Below are 5,412 nucleotides of genomic sequence, written 5' to 3' on the forward strand. Positions count from 1 at the left end.
AATTATAAACCAAATAAAGCAAAACAAACTATTAACAAAATTAAGAAATATTTTTTACAATTTTAATCGTGTTGAAAATAAATTCTTGATTATAAATGTATTTTTTTGTATTTGTCTATTTTTAAAGGATTAATATTTTACCTTGCTAATATATCTCCTAACAGATTTTTGTGTAAAGAGTATCTGAAATTGATAGTTACTATAGAGTTAAAGTTTTTATAGAGTTAAATTATTGTATTAAACAAATAGGCAAATTTATTTTTTACATAATTTTATTAAATATTGAATATGATGCTGAAAATAAACGTAATCAAAATGGTTATTCGTAATAGTATGTTTTTGTGTAGCAAATTCCTATTTTAGATAAATTAATGCTGATAGCCCCCATATGAAGCTGTATTGATCTTCTTCTTTCAGCCCTTTGTGCTTGATGGGCTCTACTTTTAATATTTGACGAGGTGTCACAGATATACTTTATATATATATATAAAATATATATATATAAGTAGATTTTTTGAACAGTATTAAACTACAACAACAAAAATTAATTTTATATTATTTTAATTAATTCAATTTTTGGCTGATCATACAGCTGTTTCGAGTATTGCCGAATACCCATCATCAGTGGTCTTAAAAATAATTCTTGTATTTAATTATTCGTAAATAATTTTTTGTAACTGCAAATACCAAGAATCGTACTCGTGACCTGCAAAATTTGAAGCTCAGAGTCAGCGCAGCTTAACCAACAGTCCCAAAGCCATACTAGTCTTTTATGTTCGCACATTTTTCTGGAGTTTTGTAGCACATATATATATATATAGTACATATGTTTATACAGATGTATGTATATAGATATAAACATTGAGTTAAAACTCTCATATATTGAAAAGGGTTTAATAGCTTAAATCAATGAGATAACTGAACTAATAGTTATCATAGTTATTAGGTATCAACAAATTGGTTATTTTACTTTACTGGGTTTAGAAGATCGTTCTGTTCAAAGTTATTTAGAAAATTTTTTAACATTTTTACAGAAAATTTTATTTTTCCTAAAATTTTTATAAAGAGATTTTATACTAAAAATATACTAGTTTCTATATAATATAATAGCCACTTCCGTCTTAAAAAGAACGTTAAATTACAACTTATATTCACTAAAATTCTTATTAAATTCAGTTTTGTTTATTTTTCGTATATTAATACCTTATTAATACCTTATTTATCTGCAGCATTTTATTTTTGAAAGGAGTTGTCCAGTTACCGACTTAAATGAGTCAAGCTATTGAATCATTTTTAAAACATTGATGATTCCTTAACTAAAAGTTTTTCTCAGATAAATTTAGAAAATATTTAAAATATTTTAAATTTTAAAATATTTAAGGGATCTTCCTTTTATACAATTTATTTGTTTTTTTTTCGACTAAAGTTTTTAGTACATTTCTCAAAAATTATTTTATTACTTTAAAAAATTTAGCACGTTTAGGTTTATCAATCAGTTTAATAAACACTTTTGTAGAATCTTGCTAAATTTTTTTTGTTGTTGTTGTATGTATTATATAATAAAATTTTCCATTTAAAAGCACAGTCGTTCTTTTTATTTTAATTCTATTTTTAAGCTCTTCAAATAAATATCTATTATAACAGTAGCTGTGGCATAGTCTCAGTACTCTGCTAAAAACATAAAAATGTTCTATGAATATGTTTAGGCTCTTTATTTCGAGCCTTATTCTGTACAATATTCAAATTCTTATCCAAATTTTAAATACATTTTGAAAAATATTTCGGAAGTTAAATTTATTTAAATATGGGATATATATGAAGTCATTAGGTTATTATACGCGCAAGCTTGATGACATTTGATTAATTTAAAGATTTTGGTTAAAAAAGGGGCATTTATATAAAATTCGTATATAAATATATTTAAAATAATTAACTTAAATGAAATTTAATTTAAATGGAATTTAAGTATAAAAATAATTTTATTTTATTTTAGTAAATTCGATGTTTTTATACTACATATGAATATTGTTTAAGTTCCAAAAATAATATGAAATACATCTCAATTAAAAATTAAATTTTGTTTTCGTCTTTTAAATATTTTTACACCTTATGTAGAATAAGGGCATTTTATTTTAAAATAATAAAAACAAACAAAAAGAATTGAGATATTAAACAATGCAGACATTTTTTTATTACTTCTTAATTTAGTGATTTTCCTTCTTATATAAAACACATAAATATTTACATATGCATATATATCTTAATATTTATCGGTAAGATATTTTTATATTTTAGCAAAAATAAAGTACCTAAAAACGTGATAAAAAAAATACGAAATAAGTCAAATATCATTACCATAAAATGCGAATCAGTAAAGTGAATTTAAAAGTTGTTTAAATATTTAAACTTGTCCATTAACGTGGTTATGGCATTCAAGTGTGGCATATTTAAGCTACTTTATTTTATACTGAAGAGTGCAAAAGTAGGTAGAAATGAACTGAAATTGGTTTAAAAAGGTGTGAAGTATTAACAGCTGTAATAAGAAATGTGCCAGAAAATAAATCTTTTATATTTTTCTTTTGAATTTTATATTTCACGCTATAATAAGATTAAAGAAAGCTTTTATTATTAATTTAATAATGATAACATTTATTCATAGTAACTAAAAATAAGTAAGCTTTTTTGTATTTATAACATATATTTATTTCAAATAATATCATCAGGTCATAAAAACTCAGAAATATACTAAAAATTATTCTCAACAATGATTATTACATTATACGGAATTTCTTATTTTATTGTCTTCATAATATTTAATGATTTTATAAATAGTTTATAACTTCGTTTGAGCCTGGTAAGATTGAGATATTCCACTATAATAGTCTGCTAATTTATGAGCCTGGCGTATATTCTATACATCTTCAAAAGACACATTTCTTTCTCAACCGTATGGATTGTTTTTAAAACTTAGACTTTCATGATTGTATGTTTGGCATCAAAACAGCATCTTAATGCTATTTAGACAGAAAAGGAATCTTTGTCTCCACTAAAACCAACCGAATTATAACACTACAACTGAATTTGTAGTTGAACTTTAGCAACAAATTGACGAAATTCCAAAGTTAGAACAACCAAGTCAAGTACGGTGTCGGGTATTTGACATTTGGCGAAATGTGAATTGTCAAAACTTAGTACTAGCAAATCAAAAAATTATTTACGAATAATTAAAAACAAAAAATATTTCGAAAGATCACTGATAATGAGTATTTGGTGTTATTTGAAATAGTAATATTATTGGCCAAAACTTTAATTAATTAAAAAATAAAATCTTGTTTTAATTTTTTCGGCATATTTGATTATAAATTAAATTTAAAAAAATGTTTGTTTTAATTGGTTAAAATTATAAAATAACTTATTTCATTTAAAAAAATAATAAAAAATACTGTTTTATAAACTTATCTGACTATAAAGTTATTTTTTTTGCCGGAAATGATGTGTCTTATGAAGAAAAAAACTATTTAAGGGTTAGAAAGGTTCGAATAAAAATGAAAAGACAACAACAAAAATTTTTAGTTTATTTAGCCAAACTTCAATAAATTAATTAAAAAATTTTGTTGTTGTCTTTTCATTTCTATTCGAACCATTTTTATATGACTTTGTTTTAGATAATATTTAGATATTGTTTCCCACGTTTTTGTAAAATTGCATATTTGTTTCATATTACATATGTAAAATTAAATAAAATTTCAGTTGGACTTAGTTGTATTAAGAAATCATTTGAGTGAACCTAAATACCTTCACTAAATTCGTAATTATTATTATTATTGTGATCGTTTATTATTGTTTTTGCTCATTTTAATAAAATCTAGAAATAATTAATGAATTACTAATATCAATCTATTTGTTTAATAATTGTTTATTACAGATTTTTACAGTAATTGCTAAACCTAACTGTATTTTCATTCTTTTCTAAATTTTTGTAGGTATTTTGCTTGCTTCCTTCTTTTTTAGAAAGATAGAATATAGATATAGAATAGAATATAGTCTAAAAGCTTAATGACAATATAACATAATTTGTATAAAATAATAAAGTGAAATAATCAAAATTTAAAAAATATTTAATTAAAGTTTGTTTAAGTATTTGAGTAAATTAATGCTATATTTTGGTATAAATACTTATAAAAGTACGAATACATTAATAATTATTAAATGAAATAAAGTATTCTAAAAATGTTTTTAAAAAAATAAATTTATATTTATTTTGTTGTTGATTTAATATATTTAATAATCTCTTTTGCACAAAAACAATTTAAGCTGATACTTTTAATAATAATTGCTCTATTTATAATCTAGTGTTATCATTTGATTGTTGATGACCTTTCGCTAAAACTATAAAATATGTTTCCTTTATTATATTAAATAAAACATTTTATTGGCGGCATTTTACTGATTATTATTTTAATTATGTAAAGTATTAAAGATTTTGCCATAGGCAAAAAGACACTCAATAATATATAATATTATAAAAAAGTACTTTATATATTTAATTACTTTTTTCTTAATGAAATTATTGCAAAAACAAAACAAAAAATTTTCTTTAATCTATATCTATTAATAATTCTGTATGTAAAGATTATAAATATAAATTCGTCACTTTTAAATAAATATTCCATCGAACTTTGTACATTGAACTTTGTATCTGGATTGGTTACCGATGAATCCAAAGCCAAGGTATTACCCAAAAGAAATTTTATATCTTACGATATGATAATAAGGTAATGTCAAAGTCATAGTGAATTATTAAAATATTTTGTTATCTGAAATGTATACTAATTAAAATAACAGATATTACACACATATGTGTCTTATGTATAAAACGTAAAAGCAATGGAACTTATGAACTTAATATCTATTTCTTTAAATAAATAATATAATTGCAAAGCAAATAAATTAGCATATATAGAAGTTTATATTATAATATTAATAATCATAATGTTTTTTAAATTGTATTAAGTTAAATATAATATTATGTTATTATAGTTATAAGAATTATGGTAATAATTGTAATAACGATTCATTTGAAGTTAAAAATATTCGAAAAAAGCTGTTGATTGTCTCTTAATTTATGAAATTTCATAGTTTTTTGAATTTGAAACAAAAGCTTCTACTGAAAATTACAAATAGCAAAATTATAATCCTGACACACACCAATTATTTTTTATAAATTAATACTGATCATTAGTTAAATCGAATAATATGAAAAATAGCTATTTTTTTTATTATTTATGAACAAATAGTCACTTGATTCTGTTATCAATAAATTATTAAATTGTAAGAATATTCAGAAAATGTTGTATTTAAATATATTTCGCATTTGAATTACTTTGATTCGTTTGATTTTATGGAAAATAT

The sequence above is a fragment of the Teleopsis dalmanni genome, chromosome 1 (assembly GCF_002237135.1).
Source record: "Teleopsis dalmanni isolate 2A chromosome 1, ASM223713v2, whole genome shotgun sequence".
In the NCBI taxonomy this organism is placed as follows: Eukaryota; Metazoa; Arthropoda; class Insecta; order Diptera; family Diopsidae; genus Teleopsis; species Teleopsis dalmanni.